The sequence below is a fragment of the Pristiophorus japonicus genome, chromosome 8 (assembly GCF_044704955.1).
Source record: "Pristiophorus japonicus isolate sPriJap1 chromosome 8, sPriJap1.hap1, whole genome shotgun sequence".
In the NCBI taxonomy this organism is placed as follows: Eukaryota; Metazoa; Chordata; class Chondrichthyes; family Pristiophoridae; genus Pristiophorus; species Pristiophorus japonicus.
Genome location: NC_091984.1, coordinates 13,593,709 through 13,611,741, shown reverse-complemented (window position 1 = coordinate 13,611,741; position 18,033 = coordinate 13,593,709). Strand labels below are relative to the sequence as shown.

Sequence of the window (18,033 nt, the reverse complement as noted above, 5' to 3'; positions counted from 1 at the left end):
CTTTGCACAAACTGTACTTCTTCCCCACCCACCAGCCACGCTCACCAACTTTAATGGTCCGGTGCTGAACTGTTTTGCTCTGGTTAAAATCTGGGAGGTTTTAACTCCAGGACATAATGACACAGCCTGGGTCGGGGGGGCAGGGGAGAAGGGATCATTGAGTTCATCCACCCTATGTCAACAGTTCCAGCAGTGGGAGACGGAATCGATTTACCTCTCCTGAATCGGGTCAGAAGTAACTTCCTCCGACACCACCTCCCCCCCCCTGCACCACTGCTAACTCAGCACAGGCCAAGAATGGAAAGTTGGGACCTTCTGGTTGGTGTGACGTGGGGGTGGGGGAGGAATCGTTTTCAATTTTGCCATTGGGCCTATAGCCTGGGCGAAGCACATTGCCCGCCTTTTATCGAACCGGCACACTGATGCCCAGGTGGTGGAGCTGAAAATTGTCCCTACAGTGAGTTTACTGAACAAGTAGCTGAGCTGTCAGTGGGCGGCCTGTATGACTGACGTGAAGCAAACTCAAAATTAGGCTGCCCTTTCAGAGAAACAGTGGGTGCCAGACAGTCCAGCCAGTGTTTATTTAATTTCAGTGTTGAATTTATTTGTGGTCGGAAGTCTGTCGTGGCCTTAAGTATTTTAATCTTTCCCTTTGATTTATTATGAGGGTAATAAATATTGATGATGGTATTGATAGAAGTTTTCAATATGTTGTGCAGAGGACCAGATGTTCCTCTCTGTGAGGGGCTGCGATCGTGCGGTGTTGATCGGGGGTGGGGGGGGGAAGAAGGTGAGACTCTCAAGTTCAAATCTCCTCAACGTCCCGCTGCTGAAATTAGGGCAGTTTGCCCAGTTCCCACCCCGAGTTAAGATCGAGGCCGATTTCTCGCTTTTGTGGCTGGGTCGTATGCGGCTTAAAGGAGGCTTAAAAGAAAAAAGACAGACTTGCGTTTAATTTGCCCCTTTCACAACCTCAGGATGCCTCAAAGCTCCTCACAGCCAAGTACTTTTGAAGCATGGTTCCTGTTGTAATGTGGGAAAACACCGCAGCCAGTTTGCGCACAGCAAGCTGCCACAAACAGCAATGTGATAATGACCAGATCATCTGTTTTCGTGATGTTGGTTGAAGAATAAATGTTGGCCAGAACACCGGGGATAACTCCCCTTCTCTTCTTTGAAATAGGATCTTTTACATCGACCTGAGAGTGCAGACGGGGCCTTGGTTTAAAGACTCAAGAGCTCCGAGTAGAGCACTGACACCTGGGAGTCCCTGGCCTAAGACCGCCCTAAGTGGAGGAAGTGCATCCAGGAGGGCGCTGAGCACCTCGAGTCTCAATGCCGAGAGCATGCAGAAATCAAGCGCAGGCAGCGGAAAGAGGGTGCGGCAAACCAGTCCCACCCACCCTTTTCCTCAACGACTATCTGTCCCACCTGTGACAGAGTCTGTGGCTCTCCTGTTGGACTGTTCAGCCACCAAAGAACTCACTTCAGGAGTGGAAGCAAGTTTTCTCGATTCCGAGGGACTGCCTATGATGATGATTAAAGACTCATTCAAAAGACGGCACCTCCGACAGTGCAGTGCTCCCTCAGCAATGCACTGGAATGTTGGCCTCGATTATATGCTCAGGTCGCTGGAGTGGGACTTGAACCCACAATCTTCTGACTCAGAGGCGAGAGCGCTATCCACTGAGCCAGGGCTAACACTGGCTGAAAGCGGTTGCCATGGCTATCGGGGGCCGGGCATAATACTAAACATAAAAAGGTTTCGGTCTTGGGCCTTAGCGGTGATTGTATCAGCAGGAGGTTGAAACCAAGCGTCGAAACAATCATTGATGCAGTCTGACAGGGGGACAAAGTAACATCCCTGAGTTCATTATTGGCTAATTAGTCTGTGAAAAATCCGCCGAGAAAAGTCTCCAAGTACAGAGCTGTTGAACTCTTGACAGCTCCACAGACTCTCTCCGACTCTCTACACAGGCGTCATGATCCACCTGCCAGGCTCCTTCCGTGCTGAAAATCCCAGGATTCCTTCAACTTCAGGAATTGCAGTGAGGTCGTGCATTTGTTATCCCCACCAATAGCAATTGGCTGCTAATTGATCTCGGCTGTGCCATTACATTTTGGATTTGGTCTAAAAGGGAGCAGCCCAGTGAAGCCAAACTGCACCTTAGCCACAATATGTGGTGAATTAATTTGTGCATGGCAATGTTCCCCCTCTTTTTTTTGGGTGCACGGCCCATTTACAGTTTTGTGCATGCGCAAAATTTAACATCCCGGGCTGCTCGACCATGGAACTCAGAGGGAGCGTTGGTGCACGGTGAACGTAATGGAACCATAATCCTAATAGCTGCTCAAATTTAGGAGATTGACTCCCAAGTTCTTGTCAATGCTCTCCATGGCCTTAGTTTCCTCCTCCCCTCCGACCCCCATCCTCCCCTGTAAGTGAGGGACAATTTCACAGGTGATTGGAGACCCTCCCTCTCCCATTACCTCACCCAAGCAGCTCCTTTGCATGAGGTGAATGTTCAGCCATGATCTTATTGAATGGTGGTGCAGGCTCGAAGGGCTGAATGGCCTGCCCCTGCCCCTATTTTCTATGTTTCTATGAGTGAAGCTCGGCAGTGAGACGCAGCAATGCTTTCGATGGCGGAGAGCAACTAAGCCGCGCCCAAGCCCAACTCTGACCTCTCCCAACACCCACAGCTGCAGTCAGCTCGGTTTGCTCTCCCTGGTCCAGTGAGGATGGGCAGGTTATACGTGGCCAGCTACTGTCTCAGCACAGGACGGCCGACTCCAATGGGAATTGAATCTTGAGACCGACTTGTCTCTGTGATTTAGTATGGCACCGGGCAGTTCCTTTACCCAACAGGCCTTTGGGGAACTTGTGCAAAAATCCTCGTTAAACGCCTTTGAGATCATCGCTGCCTCCGATTCCCTCTTTGTCCGTCCGTACGTCTGTCTACCATCGATCTGTCTTTTTATAGCCACGTGATCTGGAACGCACTGCCTGACCGTATTATAGAAGCAGCTTCAATAGTAACTTTCAAAAGGGAATTGCGTAATCATGTGGAGGAAAAAATAAATTCAGAGCAATGGGGAAAGAGCAGGGGAGTGGGACTAATCGGGTCGCTCTTTCAAAGAGCCGGCACAGGCATGATGGGCTGAGTGGCCTCCTTCTGTGCTATCTCATTCTATGATTCTATCTGCATATCTGTTTGTATCTTTATATTTTTATCTACCCGTTTATCTATATTTATTGGTCTATCCATCTATATATTAAACATGTATATGTGTATATGGCAAAAGTTCCGTGACTTCCAGCTGTCTCTCGCTGTGCCTCCGCTCGGATTCCGCCAGAAAATCTCTGGGCGTCTCACTGGCTTTACGGTCCCACCGACCCCTTCTCTCGACGAATGTCTGTAACACGGTCTGTGGCTCTCGTATCGGACTGTTCAGCCATCAAAGAACTCACTTTGGGAGTGGAAGCAAGTCTTCCTCGATTCCGAGGGACTGCCTATGATGATGATGGTTGGACGACCAGTGGAACCTTTGGGGGAACTGTAGCCCTGAATAGTTTGGTGCTTAGCGCCGCTCCGCTGCACTCCAGGCACTAGCTTCGGACAACTTTTACTGTAAAGGGTCAAAGGGGAGTGAAAGAAAATGAGAGTGAGCGAGGAGCAACGGCAGAGGTGGGAGGGGGCGGTGGGTTGGGGTTGGGGTCGGGGCGGCTCGTGAGGAGGTGCCTGCTTGGATTTACAGAATGTGCATCGATGTTGCGGAGATTATGGCGCTGCGGGCATTAATTAATAAGGAATTCCACCCCTGCCCTGCCCTGCCAAGCAATCCCACACGGCGATGATTCCTGCAGGAGTTAGTCATACAGCAGGCCAGGTAGTCGAGGTTTCTTTGTTTAATGCTGCCTTTCACCCTGCCGTGACCTTTAACAATAACCCTGACAGAAATTAGTTGCAATAAGTTAATTAAATTTGTATTTTTAGCAACTGAGGGCAAGAATACTTCAGGGTCTGGCTCCAAGGGTTAATTCCTGTTCCCGCATGGTCACGTTCATTCTGACTCGGGATGAGTTGAACTGAAATGAGTCCCTCAAAGGACCTGGGGGGGGAGGGCGAGTTATATCGAGCGAAATCCTGCATCAGTTTAGGCTGGTGGTGTTACATTACTCACCTCACACATGTCCTGACTGTCTCATTTGCAGCTGCAATCTGGAGAAAGCTGTCTCGCATTAATCCCTTTGAAGCTGCTCGCATTAAATCTCTCCCATCGTAAAAGACTCGTATCTATATAGCGCCTATCACGATCTTACAACATCCCAAAGCGCTTTCAGCCAATGAAGGACTTTTGAAGTGTTGTCACTGTTGTAATGTAGGAAACGCGGCAGCTAATTTGTGCAAAGCAAGCTCCCACATACAGCAAAGAGATAATGACCAGATACATAAGCAAAAAACTGCAAATGCTAGAACCTGAAATAAAAATAGAAAATGCTGGAAATCTCAGCGGGTCAGGCAGCATCTGTGGAGAGAAAAAGAGAGTTAACGTTTCGGGTCGATGACCCTTCATCAGATAATGACCAAATGGTTTGTTTTGGTGATGTTGGTTGAGGGACAAATATTGGCCAGGACACCGGGGAAAACTCCCCCTGCTCTTCTTCAAAATAGTGCCATGGAATCTTTTGCATCCACCCTAGAGGGTAGACAGGGCCTCGAGGTTTAAAGCCTCATCTGAAAGATGGCACCTCCAACAGTGTAGTACTCCCTCAGCACTGCACAGGAGTGTCAGCTCGATGACAGAGGAGCCCTCCTATATTGCTCAGAAACATGGACTATATACAGCAGACATTTCAAAGCGCTGGAGAAGTACCACCGGCACTGTTTCCGCAAGATCCTGCAAATCCATTGGGAGGATAGATGCACCAATGTCAGTGTTCTCGCTCAGGCCAACGTCCTCAGCATCGAAGCACTGACCACACTCGACCAGCTCCGTTGGGCAGGTCACATCGTCCGCATGCCTGACACGAGACTCCCTAAGCAAGTGCTCTACTCGGGACTCCTACATGGCAAGTGAGCCCCAGGTGGGCAGAGGAAATGTTTCAAGGACACTCTCAAAGCCTCCTTGATAAAGTGCAACATCCCCACCGACACCTGGGATTCCCTGGCCCACGACCGCCCTAAGTGGAGGAAGAGCATCCGGGAGGGCGCTGAGCACCTCGAGTCTCGTCGCCGAGAGCGTGCAGAAACCAAGTGCAGACAGCGGAAGGAGCGTGCGGCAAACCAGGCTCCCCACCCACCCCTTCACTCAACCACTGTCTGCCCCACCTGTGACAGAGACTGTAATTCCCGCATTGGACTGTACAGCCACCTGAGAACTCACTTTTAGAGTGGAAGCAAGTCTTCCTCGATTCCGAGGGACTGCCGAGGATGATGGTGATGATGATGGAGTGTCAGCCTAGATTTTTATATTCATGTCACTGAGTGACATGGTAATCGCGTTCATTCATTCGGGGGAGTAGCGGGGAGGGGGGCTGTGGGTAGGGGGGGTGGGAAATAGAGACGTACTTTGGTTCGCTCCACGGGACTGATATGTCATTCCGACCCTGAAGCCAGTGTGTTTCCTTTCTCTGTGAACACTCAGCCACAGTCGGAGCAGGGCATTAGACAAGGCAGCTGGGTGACTGCACAGTACCAATGAGACAGAAACACGAATCTAATTATTCGAAATGTGGCCCTTCTAAGGAATGACAGGTGCCCTCTTGTGATGTCAGATTGTTAGCGGACAGTGCTGCCCAAAATCTCTACCTCGGTCTAACCTTTACTAACCAACTGATAAGGTAGATTGAATTGCCGTCCGCTGAAGGACATCATTAAACCGCCTTGTTTGATTTCACTTTTGGGCATTTTTCTCTCCGTTTATTTAATTTTTGTATTTTTGCGCCTTGCAGACATGTGTGTCCCGACTGACCCGCGTGTCCTTTCAGCAGTTTGAAAGATTTATCTCCCAAATGAGTGCCTGATGTAAACATTCTAATGTGTTTGGCGACCCGATTGCCGGCCGATGATGAAACATTTGACAGCACAGCCTGTGCTGAGAGGGATTGCAAAACGGCTACCCCAGGGAAGAGGCTTTGAGCTTCCTTCCAGCCTCCATTTGCTTATCAAAAGGCCTATATTTTATTCAGGCTCAGAGCCTCGGGGAGGTACAGTTAACCTATTGATGATGTTGATCATTTGTAATGGTTACTGAAAGGCCACGGGGATGGGGATGTATGTCTGTGGTCGGGATCTGTTGAGTTTAAAGTTGATTGTTTTTCTTACCTCAGCATTAGTGCAGTCTTTTATTAAATAATTTTGTCAATTCCAAACATTTTCCCCTCCTCTCTAGACGGCATCGACTCAATCGACTGTCGTTCCCCTGGCACCTTTATGACCCCGCAGTACTTGGCTCAAAGTGGCTATACGTATGTAAGCCTAGACAGTAAGGGTAGGGGTACCTTGAGGGGCATCACAGCCGGCCGACCCTGTCCTTACCCGACATGCACACGTGGGCATTGCCCAGTAGAGGTCACCAGTCACCAGGCAGCAATTGAGAGCATGAACCCTGGCTAATTTCTTTTTTGCTTTTCCCTCGACCCTAGCCGAGGGGAGCGGAGGCCAGTCATGCCTGAGATAGTTGACTCGACACAGGCCGTGGGTCAAACCATGTGACCTTCCAGTGCTTTAGCTGGCGGAGCCTTTAACCACAAGGCCATAGGGGAGTGCCGCCCAATGTCTGTTTTAGATAAATTCATTTCAAATTCTTAATAAAACCATCACAACTTGACCTTGGTAACAGCAGCACAATTTAAACATTGCAGTATTTCAGAACTCATTACTGTTATCTTCTTTTAAAAAAAAAATTAAACTCCAGCATCTCACAAAACATACTTCAGTTCAAGAGGGACCTTGATGGTTTATTCCGAGTCTTCTGCATTCCTCAGTTAATTTACAGCGGTCATCAAGTGTAAAGAAAGAAAGATCTTGCAGTTATATACATTTGTTCAGGTAGTCTGGAAGCGCTTTACAGGCAAATTAAGTATTTTTGAAGTCTAGTCACTGTTGTAAACGTGACAGCTGTTTTACGCACAGCAAGATCCCACACACAGCTACTGGGCAGATCATTTGTTTTAGTGATGTTGATTGAGGGATAAATATTGGCCAGGACACCGGGGATAACTCCCCTGCTCTTCTTTGAAAGAATGTGACGGGAACTTTTACGCCCACCTGAGCGAGCAGACGGGGCCCTCAGCTTAATGTCTCATCTGAAAGACGGCACCTCCAACAGTGCAGCACTCCCTCAGCATTGCACTGGAGTGTCAGCCTGGACTATGTGCTCACGTCTCTGCAGTGGGATTTTAACCCAGAACCTTCCTGACTCAGGAGGTGAGAGTACTACCATCCGAGTTGACACCCTCCCCAATGGTGTTTCATCTTGTTTTAGTCCATGTTAAATAACCAAGATGAGGAGAAACTTCTTCACTCAGAGAATTGTGAGCATGTGGAATTCTCTACCACAGAAAGTTGTTGAGGCCAGTTTGTTCGATATATTCAAAAGGGAGTTAGATGAGGCCCTTAGGGCTAAAGGGATCAAGGGGTATGGAGAGAAAGCAGGAATGGGGTACTGAAGTGCATGATCAGCCATGAATGGCCCACACCTGCACCTATTTTCTATGTTTCTAAAAGCAACAGAACAGGTCATCAAGTCCCAGCCCAGTGAGAGTTGAGCCAGCAAAGTTATTTCTCAAACTGTGCAGGGCCCCAGTGTCTCAATCCATCTATCAAACCAAATCCTTTCAGCAGTTACAGAAAATTGAGAATTGTGGTGTCAGCATTGCCAGCATGTGGGAGGGGTGGGGTTTGGGGTGGATCAAGGATAATATCAGATCTGAAACAGTATAACCATCAGGAACGGCTCAACAGGCTGGGGCACTTTTTTTTTCAAGAAAAAGGAAGACTGAAGAGCGACCTAATAGAGCTCTTTAAAATTATGATTGGATATGATGGGGCAGATGTAGAGAAGATGTTTCCACTTGCGAGGGGAGAGTCCTAAACCAGGGGCCATAAATATATGACAGTCATTAATAAATCCAATAAGGAATTCAGGAAAACCTCTTTACCCAGAGAGTGGTTAGAATGTGGAATGCATTACCACAAGGAGAAGTTGATGTGAATTGCATCGATGCATTTAAGGGGAAACTAGATAAGTGTATGAGGGAGAAAGGAATAGAAGGTTATGTTGGTTGATAGGGTGAGATGAAGGGATGGGAGGAGGCTTGTGTGGAGCATAAACACTGCCACAGACCAGTTGGGCAGAACGGCCTGCTTCCGTGCTCATACTCTATGGCATTCTATGTAAATCACTACTCCGATCGGAGCTTGAGCCTTGTATCTTCATCCTGCCTGCTGCCCAGTGTTGAGTGAAGGAACCCTGCAGTGTTAACAAAGCATCCGCTCTAAAGCTGGTCCGTCAGTCCATTAGCTCTGTCGCTGCAGACTGATTGAGCACTGACGGCTCATTTAAATACCGTCTGGCCCATGTCCAATGATCAATGCCTCAATAGCAGAGAAGCTCCATCACTGCCTCAGGCATAATGTACACAGTAACATTGGTAAGTAAAGTAATCAGACCTGGTTAAAGTAAAAGTCACACTCACTCACTCACTCATTATCTCTCTCACTCAGTCCCTCACTCACTACTCACTCTCACTCACTCAGTCCCTCAGTCAGTTCCTCACTCACTCCCTCACACACCCTCCCTCACTCTCTCACACTCCCTCACTCATTCACCTCACTCACTCACTCACCCATTAACTCAATCGCCCATTCAATCACCCATTCACTCACTCGCTCATCCATTCACTCTCTCTCTCTCACTCACCCATTTTAGTGTGTTTTCACCTGAAATTCTCTCTCTCTCACACTCTCTCACACACTCTCATTCTCTCTCACACACTCTCTTGCATTCTCTCTCACACACTCTTGCATTCTCTCTCACACTCTCTTGCATTCTCACACACATACACTCATTCTGTCTCACACACGCTCTCTCATTCTCTCTCACACTCTCATTCTCTCTCACACACTCTCTTGCATTCTCTCTCACACACTCTCTTGCATTCTCTCTCTCACACTCTCTTGCATTCTCTCTCACACTCTCTTGCATTCTCACACACATACACTCATTCTGTCTCACACACGCTCTCTCATTCTCTCTCTCACACTCTCATTCTCTCTCTCACACACTCATTCTCTCTCTCACATACTCTCTTGCATTCTCTCTCTCACACTCTCTTGCATTCTCTCTCACACACGCTCTCATTCTCTCTCTCACACTCTCTCGCATACACTCGCTCTCATTCTCTCTCTCACACTCTCTCGCATACACTCGCTCTCATTCTCTCTCTCTCTCACTCTCTTGCATTCTCTCTGTGGAGCATAAACACAGGCACAGACCAGTTGAGCTGTATGGCCTGTTTCTGTACTGTTAATTCTATCGAAGAATTGCAAGCTCTTTATTCTTTATTACATGGGTTAATTCCCCCTGTTAGGTGGTTGAAGAAATGACAGACGGACGCACGGAGCCGAGTGTTGAATGTGGAGAGGTGGGAACTCTCAGACCAGGGAGCGTGGCTTTGGCCAGCAGGCTGCTGTTACCAGTGTGTGCGGGTCAGTCAGTGGATGATACAACTGTACCAAGCAGGTGGTCCCGACCAGAACGGATTTTAAAACAAATATACTTACTGTAAGATCGTATCTCTACTAGTAGCTAGCCAGCAGTTCAGGCGCTGAGATTTGTCATGTACTTAATGTGTGTGTTTGTAATTCTTTCAGTCGCTTATCAATGGCGAAGTACTGATATATTCCTGCTGTTGTGAAAGGAAGTGAAAATGACATCAAACCCTTACCGCAGTTTGCATTTGAAGATTTAATTTTCAAAAGACCCTTCAAGCCTCCAGGGGAGTGTCTGTCAGTGAATCCTGTGGTTTATAGGCTGTCTTGGCAGCAGACTCGAGCTAACTGTAAAATGTCTGGGAGGGCGAGTAAGCTCTGGGCTTTGGCGGAGATGGAAGGTAAAGGGTCATTTTAACCGAACCGGCAGTGGCACCAACAGGGCAGGTTTGGGTTAGACAGCCGCTTTGCCCCCCACCCAATTTGTGGACACCGTTGACCTCAGTGGGGCGGTGTACATGACCCAGACCTGCCTCATTCCTGCCGAGTGGATTAGAAACATAGAAAATAGGTGCAGGAGTAGGCCATTCGGCCCTTCGAGCCTGCACCGCCATTCAATAAGATCATGGCTGATCATTTACCTCAGTACCCCTTGCCTGCTTTCTCTCCATACCCCTTGATTCCTTTAGCCGTAAGGGCCACATCCAACTCCCTCTTGAATATATCCAATGAACTGGCATCAACAACTCTCTGCGGTCGGGAATTCCACAGGTTAATAACTCTCTGTGAAGAAGTTTCTCCTCATCTCAGTCCTAAATGGCCTAACCCTTATCCTTACACTGTGTCCCTTGGTTCTGGACTTCCCCCAACATCGGGAACATTGGTTTAAAATGAGCAGACGGGGCCTCGGTTTAACTTCTCATCCAAAAACCAGCACCTCCAACAGTGCGGCACTGGAATGTCAGCCTAGATTTGTGCGCTCAAGTCCCTGGGACTCAAACCCACAACCTTCTGACTCCAAGGCGAGAGTGCTGCCCACTGAGCCACAGCTGACATATAGTTAAGCAGGGACAGCGGCCTGGATTGTAGCGGGGGGAATGACTGCAGCAGTATCTCCTCGGTACCTGACACCACCTGTCGAGCTGAACAGGAGTGATGGGGGTTTGGGAATTTGCCTTTTGATGTTTGCCGAGCTGCTGATGAAAATTCATTTGCAAGCCTTAATAACTAATGCCCTACAGACGAGACTCTAGAGTAAATGAGGCAGAAAGAAAAAAGGGCTTCTATGTTTTTTGAAGCCAAGACTTGTTGGAGAAGATTTCCTCTGTGTATCGTGTAGCAAATTTGTTGAACGTATTCGTTACAAACGAGCTTGTGGTTAGCTGCGTGTAACTCAGGAGGGAGGTCTTCCTTTGCCATTGCTTGGTTTTCAATTCGGAACTCTGTGGGTGAAAGTCAAAAACCAGACTGGTTTTGGCTGTACTATAGAAGTCAAGTAAAGACCAGGAGAGACCTGAGGAAGCTACTGCCCCCCAGTTGCTGCTCGGATAACCAGAACAAGGTTTGGTCCTCCTTTATTTCTGGACAATTCTTCTTCAGAAAGCAGTGACTCATGCCATGGTGCAGTTCCATGGGCACCGCTACCTCACCCCACTATTTGCGGCAATCACGCATCAAGAGATGTGGAACGTTAGATGGGCAAATGGATTTGAGGTGCAGATTCGAGGGGCTGAATGGCCTGCTCCTGCGTTCCTAACCTGGAACCTTAATGATCTCTGCGGTTCAACCTCCCACTGGATAAATTTGAGACATCATACAACTTTGAAATTGCACCTTTTGAACTATCTTTCCCTCACCCACCTCTCGCCCCCCCCCCCCCCGCCCTCCCCAATTCCCCTGCCTGAAGACTGTTTCTTGGGTACGGTTCCCCGGGCAACAACTGGCTGCCAAACCCAGTATCAGGAGAAAGATTGCTGAAATTTCCCGAGTGAACATTGCTTGTGTTAAATCTGTCCCGACCCACATTTCCTGCTTCCCCGATCAAACGCTGCTGTGTTTCGAAACAGGGTTTTTAAATATATGTACGTATTGGTACAGCAGCGTTGAAGGTCGTTTTAGGAGTGTTTTCTAGCTTTTTCTTTCAACACACTGAAAGTGGAGTTCCTTGTCCTTCTGACTGAGCTCACTGGGAAAGAAATCTATAAATAGTCAGAATTGAGGGTGACTCTTCGTCACGCCAAACCCTTTGTCTCCTTATTCCACTCCCAGTCGCTGAGTTCTGAGGGAAAGTTATTTCTTTCCCTTGATGCATTTGCCCAGAACACAGACAGTGATTCAACTCATGAATAACATTAAAATGCTGTTTCATTATTTTTTTTAAATCTTGTATTGTCAACACCTTATTTTTATCTTTCTCCTGGCTTACTGCATCATTAAACATTTATGCCCTCCAAAATTAGCTAACAACACTCGCCTGACTTTCTGGTGGAACGGGAAGAGTCTAAACTGTTACATACGAAAGAAAGAAAGACTTGCATTTATATAGCGCCTTTCACGACCTCGGGGCGCCCCAAAGCGCTTTACAGCCAATGAGGAACTTTTTGAAGTGCAGTCGCTGTTGTAACGTAGGAAACGTGACAGCCAATTTGCGCACAGCAAGCTCCCACAAACAGAAAAGCCCTCTGCTCTTCGTCAAAATAGTGCCGAGCGATCTTTTACGTCCACCTGAGAGGGCAGACAGGGCCTCCGTTTAGCGTCTCATCCGAAAGACGGCACCTCCCGACAGTGCAGCACTCCCTCAGTACTGCACTGGAGTGTCAGCCTGGATTATGTGCTCACATCTCCAAAGTGGGATTTGATCCCTCAAACTTCTGACTGGGAGGCGAGCAAGAGTGCTACCAACTCAGCCACTCGGCTGGCACCAAGAGACAGAGTGTGGACGTCAGACGAGGATTGGATCAGACCATGCCATGATGCCCCCTTTCCCCTTGACATCAGGTCTGCGGAGGAGAGCAGAAAAGTGGCCAAAATGAAATAAATTTATACATGCAAGCACTACCAGTGGTATGAATGCATGGTGGCATTGCACTATTGCACTCTCTTCTGTAATGCTGGTCCCTTTAAGTACCAGTGGACACAAGTGGAATCTTTCCATAGCATTTACTAGTGATTGTGTATTTTTTTAAATGCAGAAAGTGAGTGGCGGACATGGAGCAGCTTTAATAGCTTGGAGCACGGGCAGATCAGCATAAATAATCTGCTCAGTATTGCCTTTAACCTTTAATCAACCAGTGTTTTGAGGCAGGCAGTTAAATCAGTGATTTGTGTTTATTTACATTATTATTGGAGATAATTGCAGGTTAAGAACCCTACAAATTACCCGTGCTTTAGGTTGGGTGCAGAAATCTTGTTGGGAAGTAAATTACATGCATCTATTGTCGTGCGTCCTTCCGAGGGAGGATTGCTTAATTTGCTGTGTGGTGGAATGTTTGCTTTGTCGAGAGGGCTAGCGAGGAACCCTGTCATCTCGAATCTAAGGTGACGGCTTCATGCGAGAGCAAGACTGGGGGAGGTGAGCTGTGTGTAGAGGCACAAAGAAATCAACCTTCATTAATTTGAATGCCGGCACTATGTATAATTACTCAGCGTGAGAGTTGGCATGTATACTCTGAATAGCTGATTGTTTCCGTAGCTGCGTCTATTCATTACCACAATGGAATTAAGTGGCACTGGCCTTGAGACATGATTCGCAGTTGCGAGTGAAATATTTTCACGTGTTTTGCTTTCTCAAGTGGAATCTCAACAGGATTTCGGATTTTATCGAGCCAGATCCAACAAACAGCAAGAGAACCGTTTCTATATTGTTCCCCACTCCGTACATTGTAGGTTTAGGAAGATTGGGGCGGGGCAGGGGGGGGGGGGGGGAATCCACAAGGGTGTTGCCAGGGTGATCTGCAAGGTAGTCAGGTTTCCCTCCAATCAGGGCCAACTACACAGCGGCCCAGTAGCACGCTGTCTCCAGCATTTTACATTCTACCCTTTGTTGACTTGCCAGCAACTATTTAGAACCAGTTATTTCTGTCGCTCTGTGGAGCGACAGTCTTGTTTGCTGCAAATGTCGCGCTAGTCTCCTTTGGGAAGCTTGACGCTGTCCGGAAGGCCTCGGGTGTGTGTGGGCAGAAATATTTGCAGCAGGGTCACCTGCACGGGAATGTTTGAAATCCGGCGCTCTTCATATCTGGATAAGTTAGAAAGAAAGAACTTGCATTTATACAACAACAACTTGTACTTATATAGCACCTTTAACGTCGTGAAATGTTCCAAGACGCTTCACAGGAGTATTATGCGATAAAAATTTGATGCCGAGCCATATAAATAGAAATTAGCCCAGGTGACCAAAAGCTTGGTCAAAGAGGTATGTTTTAAGGAGCGTCTTGAAGGATGAAAGAGAGATAGAGAGGTTTAGGCAGGGAGTTCCAGAGCTTGGGGCCTAGGCAACAGAAGGCACGACCACCAATGTTTGAGCGATTATAATCAAGGATGCCCAAGAGGGCAGAATTAGAGGAATGCAGACATCTCAGGGGGTTGTGGGGCTGGAGGAGATTAGAGATAGGGAGGGGCGAGGCCATGGAGGGATTTGAAAATAAGGATGAGAATTTTGAAATCGAGGCGTAGCTTATACAATGCTTTTCATAACCTCACGGTACCCCAAAAGCACTTAACAACCACTTTGGAAGAGTAGTTACTGTTTGAGTATAGGAAACGTGGCAGCCAATTTATGTGCAGCAAGCGCCCACAAACCTATATGTGGTAATGACCAAATCATCTGTTTTTTTTTTGAATGCTGTTGATTGAGGGACAAATATTGACTCTGCTCATTCTGTTAGTTGGCATTTGTTTCTGCTGATAATAACCCTTCAACTGGGCTGGAGTTTAGTATTTTGATATTTCAAATAACAGAGTGTCGATATTTGATGTCTCCAAGATAAGAAGAGACTGCTGGATGTCCTGTTACTGACTGCTCCATTTTTGATCGGGGTGGAGGAGCGGTAAGAGATCGGGGCCCAGAAGCATCGGTGATCGGGGCCCAGGAGAGGCGAGGGCCCAGGAGCAGCACGGGCCAGCCCACGCTGTGATCTATGGATAGTAGGAGCATGTGTGTACAGCAGAGCAGGTCTCCAGTCGTCCTTGGTTAACCTTTGCCACTGAATCAAGACCTAGCTCTGTCAAGCCCGTGTGGTGGCTGGTGTGCAACAGCCATCCCGCGTTAAAAGAATCCAAGCACAGGCATCTTCCATCCTACAGTATGTAGTTCGGGACCTAGAATGTCAGGTCCCTCATCGAAACACCTGTGAACTCATCCCTTTTTGTGTAGAAGCGGGCCATCCTCGATACGAGGGACTGCCTAATACTATTGACTAGGACACTGGGGAAAAATTGAATCTTTTACGATTACCTGAGAGGGCAGACAGGGTCTCGGGTTAAAGTCTCACCGAGGGAAAGTGGTAAACCTTGGTGAAGTGCAGTTGTCCCATGATGTTGTCACACAAGAATGGGATTGAAAATGTGTGTGTAGCATTTATTCATGTAGAGCTTGAGATATTAGATCATACCACGGAATATGGTGGGGCTGAATTTGCGGTCGGAGGGTTTCCACGGGCGGATGCCCCCGACCTGCAAAAAATCTACGAACCTACTTGATGGTCTCGGAAGTTTGGAGACTTGTGTTCCTGGGCCTCTCTGCGTAGGCCTGCGTAAGAGTCCCACGTATCCTAGGGGAGCATGCGGTTCGCAAACACCCCTGGGATCAAGTAGGCCGCCCCCACCAATGAAAGAAGGGAATCCCCGTTCACGCTTATGGGGATTGCGTATGGATGGAAAGTCCAAAAGTATGAATGGGCATCACATAAAAAAATACCTCGACACATCAAATAAATAAATAAATACATATTTAAAATTCATTAAAATGGCATTTAATTAAATCTTTTTTTTTAAATTGAAAAATAAATCTACATGTTTTAACGGGGCTAAAAATAAACTTGCTTTATTGCACAGGATGCTTAATGTGTAAATGGTAAAATTTTATTTTTCTGTTCTTTAAAACTCTTACATTGGGCAAATTACCCAACTCTCCGCTGGCAGAGGCCCCTCTGAAAATTATTGAGAGATTGCAAGTTCCGGGTTTTAGCGCACGTGCAGTGCATACCTAAACCCGTAACTTGTGTGGCCCCTCCGGGCATGTGGGCACCCCGTATGCACCCATAGGGGCCGCAAATTATGGCCCGTTATATATTTCTGAAAACATTTGTTGGATTACGTTGAAGAGGAATAAGAATGCATCTTAAAATTAAAAATATGGATTCTTTCCACACTTGTGTTGTGTCTGGGGGGAGCATTTTGTGATATATAGCACTCGGATGAAGAATTAATATCATGCCCTTCAAATGCTCAGGGCATCCCAGAGTAATTCACAGCCAATGTGTTACTTCCGTAGTGTAGTCACTGTTACTTTGTAAAGAAGGACTTGGATTTATATAGCCCCTTTCACGACCACCACACATCTCGAAGCACTTTACAGTCAAGGAAGTACTTTTTGGAGTGTAGTCACTGTTGTAATGTGGGAAATGCGGCAGCCAATTTGCACACAAGCAAGCTCCTACAAACAGCAATGTGATAATGACCAGACAATCTGTTTTAATTATGTTGGTTGAGGGATAAATATTGGCTAGGACACCAGAGAGAACTCCCCTGCTCTTCTTCGAAAAAGTGCTATATGATCTTTCATGTCTACCCGAGAGAATAGATGGGGCCTCAGTTTAATAGCTTATCCGAAAGGTGGCACCTTCGACAGTGCACGTTCCTTCAGTATGCACACTGAGAAATCAGCCTACATTATGTGCCGAAGCCCTGACATTGGACCTGAACCAATGATTTTTTTGCTTTAGAGCCAAACATGCTCCCACTCCACTGGCGGCAACACAAGCCCAATATAAAAGTAAAAGTTTACTCCTTTTCCTATAGATCATTAGTACACATGCTGAGCTCAGTGACATCACAGTGATCAGTCCAAGTTGTCCTGTTTTACAAAGCAGCACTGCATCGATTCCATTAGAGGGAGGGTGAACCAGGCAGTTTAGATTTTACAAGAGGATGCCGAGCACATGGAGCAATCTACCCTCGGGAAATTATGGAAACAGAAAATGCAAGAGGGAGTAGGGTAGTGAGTTGGGAGAGCAAGTGAACCAAGAAGTACCATAGCAAATGCAGGAAGTACTCCGCAGGCAGCATCTGTGGAGAGACATACCGAGTTAACGTTACAGTTCTGACGAAAGGTCATCAACCAGAACCGTGAACTCTGTTTCTCGTTCCACAGATGCTGAGCGTTTCCAGCATTTTCTGTTTTTATTTCAGATTTCCAGCAGTACCTTGCTTTTCTTTGAGGAGTTGCACAGACACTGGCACTGGAGGAGGCCGTTCAGCCCCAATCGAGTTTGTGCCGGCTCTTTGCCAGAGCAATCTGAAACTGATCCCTGACCCCTCGAGCCCCATACCAATGATGTCTCTGCAAGATCCTGCAAATCCCCTGGGAGGACAGACGCACCAACGTTGGCGTCCTCGATCAGGCCAACATCCCCAGCATAGAAGCACTGACCACACTCGACCAGCTCCGTTGGGCGGGCCACATTCTTCGCACGCCTGACACAAGACTCCCAAAGCAATCGCTCTACTCAGCACTCCTATACGACACTCGAGCCCCAGGTGGGCAGAGGAAACGTTTCAAGGACAACCTCAAAGCCTTCCTGATAAAGTGCAATATCCCCACCGACACATGGGAGTCCCCAGACAAAGACTGCCCGAAGTGGAGGACGTGCTTCCAGGAGGGCGCTGAGCACCTCGAGTCTCATCGCCGAGAGCATGCAGAAATCAAACGCAGGCAGCGGAAGGAGCGTGCGGCAAACCAGACTCCCCACCCACCCTTTCCTTCACCGACTGTCTGTCCCACCTGTGACAGAGACTGTAATTCTCGTGTTGGACTATACAGTCACCTAAGAACTCATTTTTAGAGTGGAAGCAAGTCTTCCTCGATTTCGAGGGACTGCCTATGATGATGATAAGAGCCCCATACTCTTCCTCTGCTTCCAATGTTTACTCTTTCCTTAAGTGAGACAATGATCTCTGCGTGTAGCTGGGACATTCCTTTTGTTGGAAGAGATCTCTCCTGTCCTCCCCACCACTCTCTTAATGGGATGGCGTAACCTGTGGGATTTGTCAAATTTAGGGACCACCCAAAGAGGCGGCAAAGATCTGGTCCAGT

General features: G+C 47.6%; 1 protein-coding gene across 5 annotated transcripts in view; it reads left to right on the top strand.

The window, feature by feature from the left end:
* The window catches only part of adgrl2a (adhesion G protein-coupled receptor L2a), a 544,699-nt gene that overhangs the window by 44,775 nt on the left and 481,891 nt on the right, over positions 1–18,033 (top strand). Inside the window, exon 1 of one of the 5 annotated variants that reach the window (XM_070886512.1) lies at positions 13,238–13,290. The exons of the other annotated variants lie outside the window; for them this stretch is intronic. The gene's annotated coding sequence lies outside the window, so the exon portion shown is untranslated. Of the gene's footprint in view, positions 1–13,237; positions 13,291–18,033 lie in introns of those variants that run through there. 5 annotated transcript variants of the gene reach the window in all.